A 12,620-nucleotide genomic window follows, 5' to 3' on the forward strand; every position below is an offset into this window, starting at 1 on the left:
TGCATTTTCTTTACTTTACTATATTAATTTTCCAAAGATTTTTATACGTGAGTATAGTTTATAAATCATTTTACTGGTATAAATTAGTATACGTTAAATTTGAAGCGCATTGTGGATGTGGGACTCGCTAGTGCGATAAAATTTTTATGATTAGGTGAAAAGGTATTAAGGAATATTATTTTACAAGGTACTAGGAGACAATTAGAGATTAACTAGATAGATTAACTATTGGGAGAAAGAAGATAAACTTGAACCCTAAAAGGTGCCAAGTGTCACGACCCGATTGGATGTGACTTTGACCAATTTTTCTTTATCTTTACCAATTATCAAATTTTGACCAAAAAGCATCTTCATTTTCTTGCTTCTTGGCCGGCCCTCAAGAGAGAAACTTCATTTTTAACTTCTAAACTTGCATGAATCTTGAGATTTAGCCAACCACTTTGCAAACCATTCCATAAGTGTTAACTAAGGAAGACTAAAGGTGTTGTTGGAGTGATTTTGGAGAAGAAAGCACCAAGCTTCCATCTTTCTTGGAGGAACAAGGTAATCTTGGCTAGAATCTTCCCTCCACTTCAATTAATTGTCAATTAGTGGATTATAGTTGCAAAATAGGTAATTTTATGAGACATATGATGGTTTGAAGTGGTGTTATGAACATTTTTAATTTTTATGGGGATTTTTCTTCCCTTATGTGATGAGTAATGATTGGCTATGGTTTGATAGCTTTATTATGTGAAATATTAGGGTATTATGGGTTAGATGGACTTGTTTAAAGAAAATTTCAGATTAGGGTTTCAATTTAGGGCTTTATTTTGTTTGGTTTTGGAGCTATTAATTGGCTCAAATTGAAGGGGTATTGTGGCTTAATTAAGTGTGGTTTCTAACTTATGTGTTGTGTGTGTAATTGTGGTTGATTTGAGTTGAGATTGGTGATGACTTGTGGGGTGGAAAGTAAAGAAAAACAAGGGAAGTGCTGCTGAAATTTTCACAAGACCCTTGAGCAGTTTTGAGAAATCTGTTGTATCTTGATGAAGAAAAATCGGAATTAAGTTCTGTTTATTGTGTTTGAAACTAGATTCATAGAGCTACAAACCAAGAAAATTTCAGACCCTATTTCTGTCTGTGTGATTTATGGTGATTTTTCTAACGTTGACTGAAATTACATACCTGTTCTGTCTTTTACTAGATGAAGCAGAGATTTGAGACTCGAATTTGACTGATTTGTGGTATGAATCTTATAAATGTGTCTTCTGAGAAATTGTATCCCTTTGAGTCTATTTTCCGACGGTATAAATTTTATCAATTTTGGACTTAAGAATCTTGAGATATGATTTTTCAAATAGTGGTGCACAAAACTGGAAAATCCTGTTTTTCTAGAATTATTCTTGCTTTCATTTTGCACCTTAAATTTGGAGTTAGTAAATCATTGTAGGTATGGTTTTAGGTAGAAGCGAAGGATTTTTGGATCGTTCATGTTTTTAGGACCAACTATTACCTTTTCACTCCAAAACTATACTTTTGTGTTGCATTAGTAATTTACTTGGTTAGGCATATGACTCGTAATTGAGTCTTAATTGTTTTACCTTGGTGGTTTAGGATGTGTTGGTGATCCAAGTACTTCGGAAGGAAACGTTTGAAGTTGTTTGTTTGAACTGGTGAGTGTACCACTCCCTTAATTTGCTGCTTATCTGGGCTATCTGTGACTTCTGTATACTCTGTATGAAATGAGGGTGTACTTTATCACACTCATTTCTCTCATCTATTTATTCTGGTTCCTATATACTGTATAAGTCTATATTTGTTCTCTGTATCTGTTATCTGTATATGTTCTCTGTATTTGTTGATGTCATTTGGAGGGTTGACTTCAACAACCATTCTATGACCTTTGAGCTCAAAACTGGGGGCTAGTTACTCGAGTCAAGCAGGCAAGGGGCCTGATCGATTAGATAACGAATCACGGTAATCCACTTCTAGGAAATCTTTGGGTATTAGAGACTCTAGATTTCCGGTATACTTGAGTATTACCACCCACTGTTACTGTTGAGGTGTTCGAGTCCGGTAAAGGGTATGTTTGATGGACGGAATTTGGCATAAAGTGGTGCTCTACTGGACTGGTTACTGTACTTGAAAGTTGACGGAGTGTCAACTACTACTTGATCAAGCATTAGTGAAGAAAAAGGAAATTTGGCTCTTGCGAGCCACCTATATCCTTTCTATTTGAGATGGTTATTCATTTCCTTATTTGACGTGATCATTTGATTGATTCCATTATTCCTGATTGCTTGTATATTGGGTACCTCATTGAGCGTAAACTCACCCCCTTCCCGTTATCTTTGTTTTCCTTACAGGAAATAACAATTTTGAACCATGATTTTGAAGAAATGGTCGAGCTAGTATAAACGTTCTTTTGTTAAGCTCTTCTGTAATCAAAACCTTAATTTGTCTTTTAATCAAGTATCACGTTTTGATTTGTAAAGTTTTCAGTGTATGTATATAAGTGTTTAACCATGTACATTAAGTGTATTCGTTTGAGTTGGTACCTTTGGATTTGTTGAGATGCTACTTGCAACCATTGGACAAGCGGACGAGCGCGATATTTGAACAAGGAAATAAAATTTTTGGCGGGAACTGTTTACCGAATCCGGCCGTGTATCCGGCCAGTTCTTGGCCGGATATCTAGCTGGATTAGCAGAGGATTTTGAAAAATTTTTGGGTTGCTCATTGCCTGGAATCCGGCCGGATATCCGGCCAAGTCTTGGCCGAATTGTGATGTGGCAGCTACTGTTCATTTTCATCTTCATTTTCGATCTTCGTTGTTCGTTGAACGTGAATCGTTTGATTGCAGTGTTATCGCTCAGAATGGTTTGGCCTTCGTGTTCTCGGCTTAGTAATCTTAGATTGTTATTTTCTTGGGGTTCAATTGTGCGCTATGTAGGGTTTTTGTGATTTGACTCTGTAGTCCTGGCGAGAGTTGGGCAGGCGGTCCGCCAAACACTTTGGTTCGCTTTAGGGGGAAGGTGGGGTTGTCACAATTGGTATCAGAGCCACTTCGCGTGGTTTCTGCAAAGAGTGAGTTTGGGCCTAGTGGTGTTATGGTCCCAATTGTGTGAATAAGTGTAAAGGACACTACAAGAAATTTGGTCATTAGTGACAACATTTTCTAGTGATGAAAAAAGGTCATCACAAAATGCGGCCCATTACCAACAATAGGAAAGGTTGCCACAATTAACTGAAAGGGGCAAAGGCAGCAGTGATGACCCTTAAATGTTGTCACAAATGGACTCCCGCCAAAGTGCGGGAAACTACATCTGTGGCGACTCTCTAAATGTCATCAGTAATAATTCCCCTTTATTTGATAGTTTGTCCATTGTTGTCACTGATAATAATTGATGTAGTTAGTGACAACTTGCTCTTGTCACTATTTTATCTAAAATATTTGTACACGTTTTATAGCTATTATTGTGTATTTTCTTTTTAATGAATTATTAACTATTGGGAACTCAAGTTTTGTCTTGCAAATCAATGCTAGTACAATAATTTAGAGCAAAATTAACCACTAAAATAAACTATTTAAAGCATAACAAAAGTACATTTTCACTTGGAGTAATGTAACAAAATTTTACCAACCATTATGAGTATTTTCACAAAAATATTAAAAAGTACCAATTGATAATATATTACTAAAATTATACTATTTCAACTAAAGAGTAAAAGTAAAAAACTTTATTTGAAATTTTGCTACCAAACAAGTAGGGGGAAAACTAAGGAATTGAAATTCATTGAAAATGAATAAATAAAGATATAGGCATGGGTATTGTAAAACACTTACAAACAAAAATGGACAAGACCATCGGCTACCAACTCTTTCACTCACTTTCAACACTTAGAACCAATTCACCAAATAGAACTTCTCTTCCTCCTCTCGGCCGAACCAAATAGAACTTCTCCTCCTCATCTCGATTGATTGATAATGGCTCCGCAACACTGAACGGAAGACCATGTCAGCCACCAACTCTTTGCAAAAGGTGTGTCCTTTATCCTTTTCTTCCCTAATTTTACCCTAAAATTTGTTTGCCCTAATTTTTTTTGCCAAGAAGTTTTGTCCAGTTTTTTTGGGTTTCATTTGATTTATGGATGGAGTCATCTTCTCCTTGTGGAATTTGTTTAATTGTAGTTTTATGCCCTAATTAATTTTTGCCAACTTTGTCTTGAACAAGGAAAGGGTTTTAGTGGGATTGGAGTGTGGGTATGTATGGGTTTGTGATAGGTCTAGGAGGGCAAATGTAATGCTATATTTGTTTGTGGCAAAGATAATTAGTACATAATTTTGTGAACTTTTGGCAGTGAGTGGTTGCATGTGAGGAAAATAATTGGTGAAGTGGTGTTGGGTGAAGAGGGAAAGGGAAAATAGTGATTGGGGGTTAAATTAAGTGGATGAGTAGCCAGAGATATAGTTACAAGGTTTGGTGAAATTTTTCTGCAGTGAAAGATGTATTTTTTTGGGTTAAAATTTGGTAAATTGACATGGAAATTTGAAGAGTGAACTGTTTATCCATTTGGAGTGTGCTTTCTCCTCCACATTACCTAAGTTTTCTATGTATGGACCTGTTTCTTATTTATTTGGTTTCAATTGGTAATTTTTGCCTATTTCCTGAAAAGGGATCTCCTCAATTCCTAGAAATAGATCGACCTTTGGACTCTTGCCACTCTTGGTTCATTGCTTTATGTTACTATAGATGAATGCAGCTCAAGATTTGATATTTAAGAAATGGGTCTCAAGAACCACTTGCAACTTTCTTGAGTTTCATTTCAAATTTAACATGTCGATGGATGTAAAAAAATTTTATGTTATTTACAGGAAAGGAACTACAAAGACATGATTTTGATCTAAAATTCATGCATTCTTGGGAGTTAGGAAGGTGTTTGTTGGAAGATCTGCTTTGCCTATGTTTTGACTGATTTCTATGATGCAAGTTATAGTTATCATTAAAAAGTAGCATCTTTTCGTTAATTTCGAGGGATGATTTTATCAACTAGTAAATATTTTTTATTTGTGTTTGATTTTCCTGCCAATTAATGAATATGATAGGAGTAATTTTCTTTTCCTTCCTTTTGGAAGTTTTTGCATGGTTTAGTTGAGTCATTTGTCTGAGAGTAATTGATTCAGCTTCCTTTTTTTTTTTTTTTTTGCATTATCGTTTGCTGACTTATTGGCCAAGAGGGCTCTCAATTAGTTTTAGGTCCAAGAATTCTTTCTGTAGTTTTCTAATGCTAGTATAGCTTCAAGTTAGCTTCTTAATCTCTCCTGCAGTCGACTGATTTTTGTTATTATTTGCAGCAATTGAACCTGTTGACAAAGGCTTCAGATTCATATTTGGGTCTAGGATATTACAATCTACCAATCAAGCTACCGTTTTCGCTTGTGGTACCTTTATACTCTCTATCTCCTCTTTGCTTCTGTTTTTCTGTTATTTATAGCCAGTCCAATTTGCTAGAAATTTATACTTTCTAAATCATCCTAAAAATTGTAATGTTGCTATACAGCTACTAAATACACTATGTATATAACGCATATGTAGGTACACAGTGGTTAATGTGATTTAATAGCTAAGACTAATTACTATGATTTTTTTTGTACTTTTTTGTATCCTTGCTCCAGTTCGTGACAATCTCAAATATAGTTGTGTTCCACTTTGTTTACTTTTCATTGTTGTTGTTTGGGAAGATTAAATTAACTGCCGTGTCTTCATTATAATATCATGCTTGCATATTTTTTTTTGTTAGGATAAAAGGCAAAAAAACATGAACATGAATGAGAGTTGGATGTCAATTAAAGATTACCTAGATCCTAGATATTTGACAGGAGTGAAAGAATTTGTTGAGTTTGCTTATTTAGCCAAAGATCCCACATATAAGCTCCCTTGTCCATGTAAAGTGTGCAACAACTTTGAAGATCAAACTATGGAGGTCATGAAAAGTCATTTGTGTGGTGGAATTGTTTAGAGCTATACTAGATATGTATATCATGGTAAAACTTTGAAGATTCTGATGATGATGAAAATGACAACATAAATATAGATGAAAAAAAATAGTGAGTCCGATGATATTCAGGAAATGTTAAATGACGTAGAAGCAGCTAACTTTGGTGAGAATTGGAGAAATTTGGGGGAATATAATAGGGATATTTCAAATGAGCAAGAAGGCAAGTAGGTTTCTTAGATTATTATCCGAAGCTAAAAAAAGTCTTTACCTAGGCTGTGATAAGTACTCCAAACTCTCCTTTGTTGTCCATATCTTTCTTTTGAAAACCAGGAATTGATGGACTTTGCAAATCTGCCAATATGTTACTGAAATTTCTCAATCAAGTGTTTCCCATGGTATCATTTCCTAGTTCATACTATGATGCAAAAAATTTAATTCATGAGTTGAGCCTCAAGTGTGAAAAAATACATGCATGTGAAAATGATTGTGCACTATATTGGTAAGAAAATGAAAGCCTAGATCACTACCCGAATGATAAATGTAAATCACCTAGGTATAAATCTCCTGGTTCTAAAATTCCTAGAAAAGTGTCTCGCTATTTCCCATTACAACCGAGGTTGCAAAGAGTATTTTTAAGCATAAGGAGAAATGTGTTGACAATGAAAACACAATGAGACACCAGGCTGATTCAATAGCTTGGAAGGAGTTTGACAAAACTCATTCATCTTTGGCTAAGGATCCTCGCAGTGCTAGGCTTGGGCTTTCAACTAATGGTTTCAATCCCTATGGAAATATGAATAATACATACAATATGTGGCTTGTAATCCTTGTTCCTTATAATTTGCCACCTTTGAAATGCTTAAAGGAGCCATTTTTCCTATTATCAATAATTATTCCAAGTCCTAAATGCACATGAAATAATATGGATATATTTTTTAGGCCTTTAATTATTGAGCTAAAAGAATTATTTGACACTGGCTTTGAGACTTATGATGCAGCCATAGGAGAAAATTTTATGTTACTTGCTGCTCTTTTATGGACAACAAGTGATTTTCTAGCATAAGCCTATTTGTCATGCTGGAGTACTAAAGGCTACAATGCACTTGCAAATCGTCCACTATATATTGATGAATTAGGTTAGAATTACCTTTCTGACTACTCCTGTAGTCCAAATTTTGTGGTGCATAGGCTAACTTTTGATCTTTACTACTCTTATTACTCATATCTTTGTTCATTTTGATCTTGGTTAAACTTCGTAAGTGCAGAAGATGAGTGAGAGGAATAAGATCAATAGTTCAAAGCAAAAACCACTCACATAGTTGGAACAAAATCCTTTCTTCATCATAAAACTAATCGGGTAATTGGCTATCCTAAACATGTATTTCAGATTGTCTAGTCAAGTTTTTTTAATATTTTAAACTATTAGGAAGCACAAGAAGAAAGGGAAGTTGGACCAATAGAAATTTATGACATCACGCACTTCGGCAAGAAGAAGAATATAATGGTTGACCAGACATTTGCTATGAACTTACTAAGAAAATACAAATTTTACTTGAAAATATAATTTGTTCAACTCTCATGCATATCTAACTTTGGAAATTTTATGATTGTAGAGCAAGGTGAAAGAGAAATTGTTGGAATTTGAATCTAGTGGTGCAAATAGGAGTGAAGTGGACATTTCCATTGAAGTAAATGAACATGTAACTAGATGTACATGGTCGTGGTCTATCCTAAGCTATTGTAATTGCACAATAACTTTCAGAGAGAGAAGAATTCAAGAAAAGAGTATAACAAGCCGAAAAGCACTTAGCTGAATTGGAAATGGCAGTCCAATCCCAACAGCAACTTATGGAGAGGCTTGTAAACCAACAAAGTGAAATGCAGAACCAAGACACATCTACTCATATTGAATGGTAAGCAATTTTCAACTATATATACTTGTCTAAATTGTGTTATGTTTGTAAATGAGACGCTCTTGTAATTTTACAGCATATATGAGACCTTGAATTGTGACTAAGACATATTTATTATAGATACAGTGGCTGTTGCGATTCAAAAATAGCATAAGTTATTGAACCTTAATCCTTGGTCTGTGACAATATTAACATGTAATTTGCCAAAGAATTTAGTAAATGCTTGTTACTTTTTTTTATTTAGGAAATTTGAAGGTTGTTATACGTCTTTGATATTAAGAGCTTCCTTTGCCTGTGACAATACTTGTTTTTTACTCTCTACAATTGGTTCCTATGTGCATATTAAGAGCTATCTTTGATTTTGTCTCTTATTCTGCTCTTTATGTAGTCACTATTTGGATGAGAGTTTAAATAAATGAGACTTTATTTTTTTGTGAATCCTCATTTGATTTTCCTTTTCTCAAGTTTGTTTTGTCATCTACTAATAATTGTATTTTTCTATTGCAGATATATTGCACATTTTAGAGTTTTGGAAGATGAGTAGCCGGGGCTAATTATTGACTCAAAGACTGGTTATAGTGCTATCTTATGCTTAGGGAATGTTTCGGGCAACACAAAAATGTTTTGGGACTTGGATTCGTTTTGTATTGCTCCCTTGCCTTATATGATAAAACTCACTCTGATACTACTTGTCAAACTCTTTATAATGTGATGTTGCACAAAATTGTGATATTGGAAGGATTATTATGATATTTTGGCATTTTCTATTGTAATGGGTGAATGCGTTTGTTATTCATTAAGCATTGTTGGTGGCTCCCATTTTTTTATATTACTGTAGCAAGAAATATATCAGACTACACAGTGACAAGATATTGTAACTGAATCACATTTCTCCAATGATAAGCGCCTATTGTTAGTAAATCAGGTGCCTTTATTGACAACAATTGTTGTGACTGAATTAAATTCTATACTAACAACAATATGTTGTCACTGTTGAAAGGTGTTTAGTGACAACAAAATTGTTAGTAATTGGACCATATACTGATGACTATTGTTGAGTTTTTGTGACGATATTGCTTCATGCATCATTGACAAGAAGCCATGTTGTCACTAAACTCCAAGCATTTATTGATAAGAAAAGTTGTCACAAAAGCTCTTTATTCACTGACGACTTTTAAGTCATCAGTGTATACTTTTACCGACGGGCATTCAGTGACAACCCTGTGATGACCGGAAAGTTGTCAGTAAAATCCATTAGTGATGACTTTTTACTTTTTGTGACAAGAATAGGTTGTCACTAAAGACCAAATTTCTTGTAGTGGGACTTAGTGCTTTTCTTGGGCGTAAGCTATGAATCGTGCCTACTATAAGTGTGAATCCCTTATTATGATACTTGAGAAAAATAGATATGTATGTTGGATAGGAATCTCTAATATAGATGATTTACTCTTGGGACAGGCCGGCTCGAGTTGTGAATTATTTTATGGTGGATTCTTGTACTTGAATACCAAATAGTGGAGAGCACTAGAATAAGGATTTGTATCTTGATTGCACTAAGGTGAGTTTTGATGGCAAAGGTCAAAGTACAGAAGATTCTAACATTTGACCTAGTGAATTAGACTGATTGGAGAGATTGGATATAGAAGGGTTATCATGGATTAATCTAGTCATAGCCTGATTAGGGATTCTATAGGCAGCGACCAGATTATAGTGTACATCGAGAAATTTGCATCGAAGACCTGTTTCTTTCCCCTATGCCCGTGAGGACTTGATAAGTGTTTACTGGCCTTTGAGACAGTTTAATTGCAATTATATAGGTATTTTAAACCCTTTTATGATATCGGATACTTGTAACTTGGTTCTTGATGAATTACCTTTGCTTATACTTCCTTGCTACCTAACCACTAATGTCAAAGTGTGGACTTGACTTGATTATTATCGTGCCGAGATCAGGAGTCTGGAATTAGGTATGGAAATTTTAGAAAAAAGATTTGGTTTCTATACCTGTATGCAAAACTTGAGATAGGGTGTGAAACTATTTAGATATGAAGCATGTTTTAGGGTTTCGTTAGGTATATAAGTGATAAGTGGCATAGTATATTAAGATATTGCCCTAACTATGTTTTACTTTCTCATCTATTTTATTTGGAAATACCTAAGTGTAATTTTTTTTTTCGTGGTTGGATTGGGAGTGAGGGAACTTTACAGTTATATGGTTTGAGTCCTGAGTGTACTCAGTTACTTATTTTGATCTCTTAATTTGTCTGGCAAGCTATCACTTGAGTTCGAGCGAATTGGGGAGACGACACATTTGACTGATATGTATAAGGAAATAGAGATTCTTCAAAAGGAAATAGAGTTCCAAAAGAGATTAGGTGAGTATTGGGAAGGGTGATGGAAACAGGAGTATTCGGAAAAAATTGAGTTACTATACAAGAACATAGAATTGAAGAAGAAATATGAAGAGATCCTAGAAGAGGTACGGAGTAAGTTTGAGTTAGTGCCTTTGTCTAGTCGAACAGTATCTCAGGACATTCCTAGTAATAAAGATAAATGGGGTGAAGGAAGTTCTTGCGATATCAAAGGAAAACATAAAGAGATGTATGGAGATGGATCCGCTACGAAGGATAAAGGAAAAAAGGAGAAAAAGAATGGACACTTCCAGAAGAAATGTATAGCTGCTAAGTGTGAATCATGTAATGAACTTCATACGGGAACTGCCCAAGACAAATGAATTTTGGGATGGTGAAACTGCTGTAATAGTTAAAGTCAGCAATTAGTGATGTGTTAGCTGAAATAATTGCATTTGTGAAACTATGTATATGCAAACTTGATGTAGTAAGTGTATTCCCGATAGAAGTAGTGAATCTAGTATTGGATCTTTTGATAAGTAATATTAAATATTGGTGATTGGATAGTTTTGATTCCTGATTCATGAATTTTTTATTATAGCTTAGTTTTGAAGTTAAGTGAAAATTGCTGTTTGTGGTTCGAAAGGGGGAACTTTTGACATTTTCACTAATTTTCTTAGTAGGGAGTTTAATCATTGCATTCTTACGATTTTCTCTCTAGGTTTGATTGTGGTAACGGTATGAGTAAAGGGAAGCTCTTGAAAAGTAGAAGATATCACTGTAGAATTTAGTTTTGTGGGCAAAAGAAGAAAATTTCGAGGATGAAATTTCTTTAAGGGGGAGAGAGTGTGAGGACCTGTAAAATTTTCTTATATTATATTATTTTTGCATGCATTTCATTTACTTTACTTTACTATATTAATTTTTCAAAGATTTTTATAAGTGAATATAGTTTTTAAATCATTTTTCTGGTATAAATTAGTATACGTTAAATTTGAAGTGCATTGTGGATGTGGGATCGGCTAGTGCGATAAAATTTTTACGATTAGGTGAAAAGGTATTCAGAAATATTATTTTACAAGGTGTTAGGAGACAATTAGAGATTAACCAGATAGATTAACCATTGGGAGAAAGAATATAAGCTTGAACCCTAAAAAGTGCCAAGTGTCACGACCCGATTGGATGTGACTGACCAATTTTTCTTTACCTTTACCAATTATCAAATTTTGACCAAAAAGCATCTTCATTTTCTTGCTTCTTGGCTGGCCCTCAAGAGAGAAAAGAACAAGAAAGAAACTTCATTTTCAACTTCTAAACTTGCTTGAATCTTGAGATTTAGTCAACCACTTTGCAAACCATTTCATAAAAGTGTTAACTAAGGAATACTAAAGGTGTTGGTGGAATGATTTTGAAGAAGAAAGCACCAAGCTTCCATCTTTCTTGAAAGAACAAGGTAATCTTGGCTAGAATCTTCCCTCTACTTCAATTAATTGTCAATTAGTGGATTATAGTTGCAAAATAGGTAATTTTATGAGACATATGATGGTTTGAAGTGGTGTTATGAACATTTTCAAATTTTATGGGGATTTTTCTTCCCTTATGTCATGAGTAATAATTGGCTATAGTTTGATAGCTTTATTATGTGAAATACTAGGGTATTATGGGTTAGATGGACTTGTTTAAAGAAACTTTCAGATTTTGGGAGTAAATTTCAAATTAGGGTTTCAATTTAGGGCTTTATTGTGTTTGGTTTTGGAGCTATTAATTGGCTCAAATTGAAGGGGTATTGTGGCCTAATTATGTGTGGTTTCTAACTTATGTGTTGCGTGTGTAATTGTGGTTGATTTGAGTTGAGATTGGTGATGACTTGGAGGGTGGAAAGTAAAGAAAAACAAGGTTGAGCAGTTTTGAGAAATCTATTGTATCTTGATGACGAAAAATTGGAATTACGTTCTGTTTGTTGCATTTGAAACTATATTCATAGAGCTACAAACCATGAAAATTTTAGACCCTAGTTCTGTCTGTGTGATTTATGGTGATTTTTCCAATGTTGACTAAAATTACATACTTGTTCTGTCTTTTACTTGATGAAGCAGCGACTTGAGGCTCGAATTTGACTGACTTGTGGTATGAATCTTATAAATGTGTCTTCTGAGAATTTGTACCCCTTTGAGTCTATTTTTCGACAGTATATATTTTATCAATTTTGAACTTAAGAATCTTGAGATATGATTTTTCAAATGGTGGTGGGCAAAACTGGAAAATCCTATTTTCCTAGAATTATTCTTACTTTCATTTTGCACCTTAAATTTAGAGTTAGTAAATCATTGTAGGTATGGTTTTCGGTAGAAGCGAAGGATTTTTGGATCGTTCA

The 12,620-nt window shown here is 34.4% G+C and overlaps 1 long non-coding RNA gene across 1 annotated transcript; it reads left to right on the forward strand.

Moving 5' to 3' along the window:
• Positions 1–3,844: 3,844 nt before the first annotated feature.
• On the forward strand, positions 3,845–7,875 carry LOC140016062 (uncharacterized). Its single transcript, XR_011822396.1, has 3 exons — positions 3,845–4,025; positions 5,339–5,425; positions 7,745–7,875. It is a non-coding gene; the product is annotated as an uncharacterized lncRNA (long non-coding RNA).
• Positions 7,876–12,620: the final 4,745 nt, after the last annotated feature.

Source organism: Coffea arabica, chromosome 10c (genome assembly GCF_036785885.1).
Source record: "Coffea arabica cultivar ET-39 chromosome 10c, Coffea Arabica ET-39 HiFi, whole genome shotgun sequence".
NCBI classification, from domain to species: domain Eukaryota; kingdom Viridiplantae; phylum Streptophyta; class Magnoliopsida; order Gentianales; family Rubiaceae; genus Coffea; species Coffea arabica.